The following is an 11,297-nucleotide window of genomic DNA, read 5'->3' on the forward strand; positions in this document are numbered from 1 at the left end:
TTTTTGCGAATGAAAAATATAATTAATAAGTTTATGTAAAAATAAAATATGGAAAGCTAAATAAGAAATCTTGGTAGCTTAAATGGTAGAAAATTGTGGTGATTTCAAGAACATGGGTTCAATCTCTTTTCTACCCTTTTGTTTTAAAAAAAATAGTGATAATGGATAAGCACTCCATGTTTGAAGTCATTATTGAGGGATCAGATATGTCAAGTGGTGATTAAAATATTAATATAATAAAATAGAGAAATCTTGAGAAATAGAGAAGAAATTTTTAGTTGCAAGAAGAGTAGAGGTTTTAGAGGGTTTTCGGAGAAACAAATTCTGAGCAAGACAATAAGTCTGGAATAGAGGTAGGGGAGCTAATCTTTCTAAGCTTTTATATTATGATTTAGTATTATTTTATTGCTATTCATGTCTTGAAATTCTATGTGAATACTGTTAATGAAAAAAATATGTGTTTGGTGTATATCTATCTATATCTAATTTTTGTGTTAAATATGTTGTTGTTTTGAATCTGTAAATAAGAAATTTGTTAAAAACTAGTTGAGGAACACTTTGGCTAAGGAAAGACTTGGTACTTAAGTTTTCCATGGTGACACACCTCTCTTTCCTGGAAGTCTACTCGATAGGTTTTTAACTTAAATCCTATTGAACAGATTGAATATTATTAAACTATTATGCAATATACTCAATTGATATAAAATATGTGATGGATTCATCTTTCTGGAAGGATAAGAAGATGTCTAACCGGCTATGCCAGATTCAACTCCTTAGTTCCCTAGAACGTTTATATTAATGTTATAATTGTTATGGTAGGATAGAGGAATCTTAAAAACCAGAGTTGGTACATCTCTGATCATAGAGCAGCCCTTGTCAAATCCAGTAAGTTGTAACTAGTCATATGTACTGGCGTTTATGGTGAGTTTGATTCGTCAAATATTTGATTCTTCTCCGGTGACTATTTATGGTGATATTTTAGTATTGTTCATTTATTTTGTGATATATTCATTTTGTATGATTTTTGTGATGATTGTAATTTATTATATTGGATTTGAATTTATGCATCTGAACATGATATGAATATTATGGAGAGATTTCGTAAGCATATAATGAGTTGAGGAATGTGAGCATGGTATGAGTCTCGCGGAGAGATTCTGTAATGCCATGATATGTGTGTATATGTTGATGTTGAGGGTCCTGAGTTGGAGGTTATCCTGATACTCTAATATTCATCCAGTCTCAAGTAGAGAAGGATGAATTATGTGGTGAAAGGGGCAGGAGGTTTTGGTCTATGTGCCGATTTTGGACATAGTGTTGAGGACTAGCCTTGTAGATGGTATGGAGGGTAGGAGAATGACTCAGTACGAATGAAGAAAGAGATAAAAGAATAAAGTAGAAGAATTCGATCTATATTTATGAATTTGTAGTTCACATATGAGTTTAAAACATATAAATATATATCAACTATGAATTATCAAGTGAGAGATTATGAGATGTTACCTTAAATGTAATGTTACAATACATAAATTATGAATTTTCAAGTGTGAGAATTTGAGATGTTAGATAGGATAAGTTCATAACCACATTACTTAATTATTGAAAAAGATACAAGTAAAGAGCTAACTGAAAAAATATAAAAATTCTAAATACTTTATATATAAAATAAGTTAATAAAACATTAATTGAAAATAATTATTTAGAGAAATTTAAAACTTAATTAAGAATAAAATTAATACAAACATTAAATAAAGTTTATTTAGCTTGTTTATTTATTCAATGGGTGCATTCATATCAAACTCAATAATATTAGTTATTATATTAATTAAAAGTAACGTGTTTAATATATATATATATATATATATATATATATATATATATATATATATATATATATATATATTGCTAAATGCCTGTTTTTCATTCCACCAAACAGAATATTGGATTGATCCAATTCCATTAGAAAAATGGACTCAAGCATATACAACAATGATAAGAGCAATATCCTGATTTATTGAAAGAGTAATAAAGACTAAGTGCATGTTACAAATAGGACATAACACTAGTAAACAATAGGGTTTTTAAATCACCTATTATGTCTCGGTTCTCGAAAACCCGAGACGTATAAAAATGTGGTGGCATAAATGTAATTATAAAAATACTATACGCCTCGATTCTTCTAAACTCGGTGTCTAAAAGGGTATACGGTCTCGGTTAATTAAAAGACCGAGGCAGAAAGTTGTGCTGACTAATTAAAAAAATAATATTTGCTTTTTAGAGAGAGTTATTACACCGATTGCAGATTAATCGAAGTTGTATAACATTTATGCCTCAGTTTTATGTAACCGATGCTATCAACTTTCACTCACAGACGTTTCTTTCCCAACATTCCAAACTTTTCGTCTTTCTCTCTCAAAACTTTTCGTCTTTTTCTCTCAAAACCTTTCGTCTTTCTTGTCCAATATTTCACCTTTTTCTCCTTCTCCCTGGTGTAGTACTTACCCTTCACCGGCGACATCTTTGAGGTCAATGACGGGGATCTCAAACTGGGTATGGCTTCGATCGCCAGAGACGGCGATGTCTTCCGGTGACATGACAAAAATAAGGGATTTTGGTGATGCCGGCTTCGACGAGGACCCTTACACACGTCTTTGGTTTCTTCGAAGGCTTTCAACTCCAGTGGCGGAGGGGTGCGGGTGCCTGAGCTGCTACTGTAGGTGCATCTTCAACCGCATCATCAACTCATCTGCAAATCGCTGCGTGCTCGCGTTCCGCTTTTGGGACACGCCTCTCTCACGCGCTTCACGTTCCGGTATGTTCTTCTCATCAACCACCGCCAACCCCTCCTCCCTCCTCCACTCCTCCTCCATCGTCCCCCTCTTTTGTTTTCTGATTGATGCATGTGGTGGGGTTTGGCTGGACTTGATCTGAATCGATAAAAGTTTGAAGCTTTGGAGAGGGGCAAGTATTTTTGGTGTTAGCTTTCGGTATTTTTGTTTGATCTTGAAGTTTGTTTTTGCTGCAGAATTGAAGTGGGGATTCACCTCTGTAAGTTGGATTATCGGTAATGAAGGGATTGAAGGAGGATTTGTCCTTTGGAAGAGTTGAACCTGGAAGAGCTGATGTATTAAACTGGAAGGGTTGAACCTGTTTGATGGAAGGCTCGTGAAGGGAAGGTTCGTGGTGGTGGAGGCGACTAGGATGGGTGGAAGAATTGATATTGCCTCGGTTGTAAGAGAACCGAATCAAATCGAATCGTATATACTGCTTCGGTTAAAAGAACCGAGCCAAATCCTGCTGACGTTCTACATCGCCTGTATATGCATCGGTTTCCAAACCGGTGTTTATGACCAAAATTAACCGGTGTCTATGACTTTTACTGTAGTAGTGTAAATATATGAAAGATATTACCACTATATTCAGAAAAAATTATAAACAATCTATATTGTATATTGTGTCATGTGTAAAGATTTTATAGAAAAAAATTCAGAATTTCTTAATAATACGATGGAAATAGCCTTCACTCATACGTATTCTTATTAACGAAGAAGTCGTGTGCTATTTCCACGACTTCATCTTCAATAATCACAATTCATCAGTGATTCCAAAAACTTCTTTAAAACAAAAATTGTACATACAAAACACAACTTAGCCCTTTAGGTCATTTTTTTTTAAAAAAATCCAAAATCGTAATATGAAAAGCAAATTAACCTATTTTTGAAAAACAAAACTAAAGTTCCACGTAACCAGACTATATACGTGTGGGATGCAGTCCCTTTCCACACCCATTCTCTCTGTCTTTGTTTAGGGTATAACTTTTGCTAGCTCTTTTTTGTAATGCATGCACACAATTTTCAGCAATCATGCCCCCATTCCATTTTCCATGTATTTTCGTTTCGAACACCCTTTTAACCTATATATTGTAGCATCCTTAATTATTTAATGAATTCGTATATAGTATAGGATTTCTATCAATCAATCTATGTTAGATCACCCTATCCACTTAGCATCCCAAAATCTCATCTATATATTTCCTTTTCCAAAACAAGTTTCCCCGTAACCACTGTTCTTGTACTTGTTCCCTATACACACCTTTATCATAAATAAATTAAATATATGAATGAATAACTCGCAACTATTTCATATACATTACATCAAAGTACTATACTTTATGCATCATGTTATGTTAAATCAATAAAGTAAATGGAACATAAATTTATTTACTTAAGGTAAAGTTAAATTTAATTAGAGGTTACTAGAATACTCGTTAAAATCATTAGGTTTATACATAATATACTTAAGTGTCTCAATTCTTATATATATATATATATATATATTGATCAACATGTGAAATGGTTGATCAGAACATATTAAAACAAAGTTTATAATTTTTTATTTTCAAAACACCAACAACAAGACCACTTCTATACTAATACTCGTATTGTGTCAATGCATCATCTTATACAATAGCTTTTACAACAATGCAAATACATGTAATTGGCAAAAATGAGTTATAGATAATTGCAGCATTTTTAATGAGAATTTGCTTCTCCTTTATATTATCATTTGATCATATTAGAGTTCAATACAGTGAAGATTTCGATTTGCGTCCTCGTGGTATAGTAGCGTCTTTTCTCCATTTGGTTTCACTTTTCCCAGTTTTCCCAGTATTTGTGGTTCTTTGTTCTTTTTGTTTTCAACATTTTCTCCATTTTTCTCTATTATTTGCCAGTATTCACCTATTTATTGTAATATTTCCAACCCAAACTGACAATGAAGAAAATAACTTGAACCTGCACAGTTTAAGCACAGAGACGAAATTCATCAATTGATAAATTTAGAGCTTCAACTTCAGTGAAATTTGAAGCAACTGCAATCAAAGTTTTCAGTTAATATAAATTACTTGCCTACAACATTGCTAGAAGTAAAAGTTGAAACTAACCACTTAAAAACAACCTTCATCCATTGATGTTCGTTCCGTTAGTCAAAAAGTTTTATCCAAAATCAGAAATATACAGTAAAATCAGTAGCATGTTCATAGTGTCGCTTAATATCAATGCAATTTTTTATGAAAACTAATTTATATTACTGTGAGCACAAAATATCAAAACAAAACAAAAAATATGCATACAAACAAACATTGGTGTTGAATAAGAGTAACTAGAAATCAGGTACCTTTGGTACTTCCCTAATTTGATTTTGAGAAGAATATCCTCACTCTTGGAAAAATATATGTTTTCGATCGCTTTATTTTCTTCATTTTTGCTTAATTGTTTGTGTTCAGAACTCTGAGAATATCCTCTTTATATGATGTAAAACGAAACATATGAGATGAATAGCTCAAATAATAGTTATTGATATTAATTATATATTTTAATAATTTTAATTTTTTTAAAGAGAGTCATTATTATTATTAAATTATCATTTCAGTTTCGTTGAGACTTCTATGAATCTCCGTTTCATAGTATTATTATTAAGCATCATCTATTAATCTTTTGATAAATTTAATATATATTCATATGTTACTTTTTCATGGTTTTAATTTTAAGTATAACTTGTTCTTTTCAATCTTTTAATTGTGTAATATGAAGATAATATATAAATATTGTGGACAGTTTATTACTATAAAATTACAATAAACATTAAATAATATAATTATTACATTTAGCAACTACAACGTGTAGCAATTAAGATTTATTCTTTTTGTAATACACATATTTAATATTTATTTTATGGAAGTAATAATCATAGTATTAATGATCTTATTAATTAACTATGTCTGCATGTGTATGTGTCTGGTAGGTGTGTACGTGTGTATATGAGTGTGTTTGTGTAGTGTATGTGTGAATCCGCGCGCGTGAAATAGAGAAATTCTAAGTATTTTACAACAAACTGATTTTAGTGTGACTGTAGCGTGAAATCTAGGGCTTGAGCCATACGAAGAAAACCTATCTTGGAAAGGAAACCTCAAGCCTTGACTTGAGGCTTAAGCCATGAAGAATCCTTCATCCAAAAGGAATCTCAGGAGACTCTAGCCCATAAACACATACCTTAAGTCATAGAGGAAATTCACCTTGGAAGGAAGCCTTACAATTAGAGCCATGGAAGCCAGTGTTGAAGCCACACTATTACTATTTATGAATGTTTGCTTTTGATCACACATTTGTGAATTGATTTATGTTTGTTGTTGGGAGAAGTAATCACTCATCTTATTTCACTACTTTAAGATTGAGTGGAAATTAGTTTAAAGTTGTGGTCCAATCAATTCTCCTATATGCTTTTAGATGCTAGGAATAGATCACATATAAACATCACATACAAACATAAAATTGTTGTAACCATTAATAAGAAGTTTCTTCTTGAAACTCTTTTCCACAACTTTTCATTCACAGAGATAACATCATATAAACATCACATACAAACACATGAAACTACTAAATCTCCATTAAAGGATAAAAAATAACCCATTAAGTGATCACAAACATACTCATCATCATATTCATTAACCATAATCATACACATAAACAAGTCACTAGTGCACTCAAGGGATATGACCTCGGTTATTTTCGGTTATAGACACCGGTTCCGTAACCGAGGCATATACAGACAAGGTAAAAAATCTACCTCTTTTTGCCTCGGTTGTGAGCCGAGTCGAAAAACGATAGGCTTTTGCTTCGGTTTCTGCTGAACCGAGTCAATATCTCGGATTCTACTGCCTCGCTTAGGACCTGAACCGAGGCAGTACAGTGGTTTTCGATTTTCCAGTTCCAGGAAGTTGCAGAAAGCACTGAAGCAGAAAGCACAAAATGTTCCTCACGGTCTACTGCCATCCAAAATTGCAGACCCAACTAAGCTCAATCTGCCCCCAACCCAAGAGTCTACTGCCATCCAGTCTGAACCTGTTCGTCGTCTGCCCTCAATCTACCTCACGGTCAAACCCAACACAGATGCAACGAGCTCTAAGCTCTGAAAGAAACCCATACGCAGCGAACAAACCCAAATCTCACCTTCTCAGACCGAGACATTCTCCGCCACAGAGACACCAGCGAACAGAGCCGCTCCCGTCCCGTCCCCGTCCCCGTCCCCGCGCCGTTTGTCTCCCTTACAGAGCTGCAGAGTCCCCGTTCGCTTCCTCCTCTGCCACCTCAATCGTTGTTGTCTCTGCCGCTTCTCCTCCTCCTCCGTCGTCATCAAACCCTAATTTGCACCACCACCATCAACATCAAACCCCAATCGCACTCACCTTTTTCACCAAAAAACTCCATTGACACACCATCACGACACTCCGCTCATCACCACCTAGCACCGCCGATACCATTGACGCACCACCACCGGTGGCTCTTCCCTCCAGAGGCGACGTACTCGCAAGAGATTTTGGAGGCGAGAGCGAGGGGAGGGAGGGGAGAGCGAGGGGAGGCGAGAGCGAGAGCGAGGAGGGAGCTAGGTTTTCTTTAACATTTGGGGAAAAATTTGGGGAAATAAGAGAGGCTTATATACCTCGGTCCTTCTTGTGCCTGAGGCAGTAGAGGCTTATGCCTCGATCCTTCCTACCAACCGATGTCGTATATCCCTTCCACTTCGGATTTCACTTAACCGCGTCAGAAACTGCGTCAGAAACCGCTAATTAGGCACCGATTGCCTTCACAACCGAAGTGGTAGCTCCTTTTTGGCACCGGTCTAGTCTGAACCGAGGCCTATAAGGTCTCGTTAATAACGAAACTGCCACCGTGTCTGAATAGACAGCGGTTTGGTGTAAAGAGAGGTCTATTGTGCGAGTTTAAAAGCACATTTTGTACTAGTGTGTTCACAAACCATAAATATCATATATATACACATCTCAATTAATCACCTCAATTAATCACCTCAGCCCCAAAAGAGTAAAGAAAACTCTTACATGCAAAGACTAAGAGTAAAACCAGTAACAAGCCAAAGGCATTTTCCACCATGATCAAGCCCAATGCAAATTAATGTCTCATCTGTTGATGCCAAATTGCAGCCCTAATATCATGCTTTTACTACTTGTTATGATGTGTGGAACAAAGCCAAGAAAATATATGCTAATGATGTTTTATAATGTTATTTTCAATCTTATCACAGTGAAGTTCGAGAATCATGATATACAAACATATCTTAGTAAGCTCAATCGCTTAATTGTTAATTTGGAGTCACTTATGCCTTTCACTAATGATCAGACAAACATGTTGAACAACGGAACAAGTTTTTTATGATCCTTGCACGGACTTCCTCTTGAATTTGAATATGTCTGCAATCAATTCGTATCTAGCAAAATGCTCCATCTTATGACATTATTAGTGAACAATTATTTCGCCTCTCCATTTTTCACAGGTTTGTCAATCCTTTATACCTCTAAGTGATTCCTCTTTTTTACTCCCAATCTTCCTACTGAGATGGATATAGTGGAAAAAAAAGTGGAATTTAACCTTGAACACACTTAAGGGGTGTACGAAGAAATGATGAAGGTGCACAAACAATATTCCATTCTTTGGATCCGGTGGTTCCGAACTGCAGATCCGTAAAGAAGTAAATTAAAAGATATAATAAAAATTGAACTTTTTCTGACGAGGGTATTAATCAAAGTGGAATCAACACTTTAAAATGCCACTTTTATGTTTTTCTCCTCACCTTAAAATGACTCAATGAAACCTGTTGGGTTACAAGGTTAGAACGTATTACGATGTATCATATCATACCATGGAGAAAATAGACGGAGCCTCAGTTTCCATCTCAAGACTCTACGTACTTAATATTGCCATTTGGAAGTCCCTTACCGTTTAGAATATTATACAAAATAATCTTTATAAATCTTCTGACGAACGTGTCAGTCCGCCGAGCTGAGTAACGTAAGCTTGTAACCTGAGTAGGGGTATCAAGGTGATTGAACAAGGCTATGACTTGCTAAACCTCCTCTGAAGGTTGCAACTTGCTGGTTTGCCCACTCCAAGTCTGGAGCTGAGCCATGATCCTTGATCTTGAACAATCATTTTTTTTTACGAATATATTAGTATGAGAAGATGAAGATTCCTCCTGTCCTTAATCTGAAGAACTGTTCTAGGCAGACTCATCATAAGACTCAGAAGTCAATTATGTTACTAAATAACTCCTCTCATGCTCCAGACAAAAACTCCCATTATAAATGCATGCATCACAGGCTCAGGCTCCATTTCACCTCTCTCCCTTCTTTTCTCTCTCACAATGTTACCTTTATTTTACAATTTGTTTTTGATTTAATTAATAAATGTTATAATATTGAAGATAATTTTAGCAAAATATTAAAATAATTATATTTTACTATTATCTATGTATCTTATGTATCTTGTAGATATATGATTTGTGACTGAAATACTTATAAATAGAATCACACATTAAATGCTTAAACACTTCGATTTCTAACTTGAAGTATTATTAATTTTGAATCATATTATTCGGTCTTTGTATTTTTCATCCACGATTGTCAGCTTTTTAAAGGAACAGTAGTGAAACAAAGTCTTGCTGTCATTTGTTTGATTGAATCAATAAATCGACGTATAAGACGTAAACTCATATTATCTTTTATTGTTTGTTAAATAAACTGTTATATTACATGAAAATATAAATTTACTTTTTAAATATTATCAAACATAATGTAATTGCAGTTGGTCATACATTTAGTTTTAAAGCATTAACGTTCTTTATATTGCAATGCAATTAAAGTTAACTTAGCTCACCCTTATACAACAATAAATATTAATTAATTTAAAATAAAGTTTAAGAAAAATTATTTTCAACTTTTTTAATAAATAAATATATGTTTTCATGTCGGCTTAACGAATACAAAGTTAAATAAATATTAAAATAAATAAGTTAGAGTTGTCATATCTTTAACTATACATTACTAAAACAATATCTAAGTAATCACCTACCTTTAGTGAATGTTATATGAATTATAATTGGGAGTACTACCTTCAATCACTTGGATAAAATTTTTAGAGATGATATTAGATTGAAAACTTAAAATTACACTTAAAAGGAGTAAAAGTAGAAATTACATTTAAATTATGACTTCTTTCTTCTTCTTACATGATAATTACTATGAAAAAAAAAACATTACATTAAAAAGCTAAAATGACGTTGTAAATTCAGAATCTCCTCTCGTCTTTCTTTTCACCAAATCATATCCCTTTATATTGCGCAACCCATTTCTATTGATCTCATCACATTTTTCAAATAATATGAGGATTCATGGGCTGCGAGTACATTGAACATATTGCTCATCTGGATTCCTCATCCTTCCTACAAACATATTAAGCATGTTGAGATAATAATCAAATACTCTTAAATAACATGAAGGAATGTGTAGATATAACATTACATATCAAATAAGATCATACATTAATCAAGAATGATCTTACCCTTATATGTTGCACATCGAATTAAGAGAATTGTGGATGTGAAATTTGGGGCAACTGTAATAAAAGTTGTTGGTTAATAGAAAGTAGTTGTTTGTGATGTAATATGAAAGAAGAGAAGAAGAAAACCTAAATATAAAAGTGAAGTAAGAACTAACCATTTAATGGAGGAAGAACCCTTAACCTTTAATCGGAAGATTATCCCTCCGATCATAAAGGTTTCTCCTAATTTAAAAAAAGATATAGAAAAATCAGTATGTTAAACAAATTATAAGATGCAGCGTTGCTTTAAAGTTGGTTTTGTGTTGAGTGTGATTAACTATAAATCAGATACCTTTGGTATTTCCTTGATTTGATTTTGAGATTAGGATCTCATTCTTCAAAAAGTATACATTTTTCTCCTTCTCCTCTTCTTCATCTTTGCTTAGGCCGTTGCTGCCCATTTCATAACTTGCCTGACAGCTCTTTCAATCTCACCTATATATAGATGAAATAAGTAGGTTAAAAAGATTAAATTATTTTAGTAATTCCTTTTAAAATGAATTATTATTTTCATTAAATTATTATTTATTATTGAATAATCAATTATGTTTTTTTATAAGTTATATATATTCCTCTTAAATTTAAATGGTTGGTTTTTTAATAAAAAATTGTTCAGTCTTGTTTATCATTTTCTAATATCAAGATAATATTTTTATTTCATACCTTTAATTTATACAAACAGAAAAAATTTCTTTTTTATTATTCTAATTTTATATTTTTCATAAGCAATTTAGTAAGATGTAGGATAAGTTCATAACCACATTACTCAATTATTGAAAAAACTATAAGTAAAGAGCGAATTGAAAAAAATATAAAAATTCTAAATACTTCATATATAAAATAAATTAA

General features: G+C 33.1%; 1 long non-coding RNA gene across 1 annotated transcript; it reads right to left on the minus strand.

Moving 5' to 3' along the window:
- Positions 1 to 10,177: 10,177 nt before the first annotated feature.
- LOC148194995 (uncharacterized) lies at positions 10,178 to 10,836 on the minus strand. Its single transcript, XR_015780706.1, has 4 exons — positions 10,741 to 10,836; positions 10,565 to 10,631; positions 10,410 to 10,463; positions 10,178 to 10,290 (listed from the first exon to the last, which is right to left on the minus strand). It is a non-coding gene; the product is annotated as an uncharacterized LOC148194995 (long non-coding RNA).
- Between the last annotated feature and the right edge of the window lie 461 nt (positions 10,837 to 11,297).

Source organism: Vigna umbellata, chromosome 7 (assembly GCF_029865625.1).
Source record: "Vigna umbellata cultivar VRB3 chromosome 7, Vumbellata_1.0, whole genome shotgun sequence".
NCBI classification, from domain to species: domain Eukaryota; kingdom Viridiplantae; phylum Streptophyta; class Magnoliopsida; order Fabales; family Fabaceae; genus Vigna; species Vigna umbellata.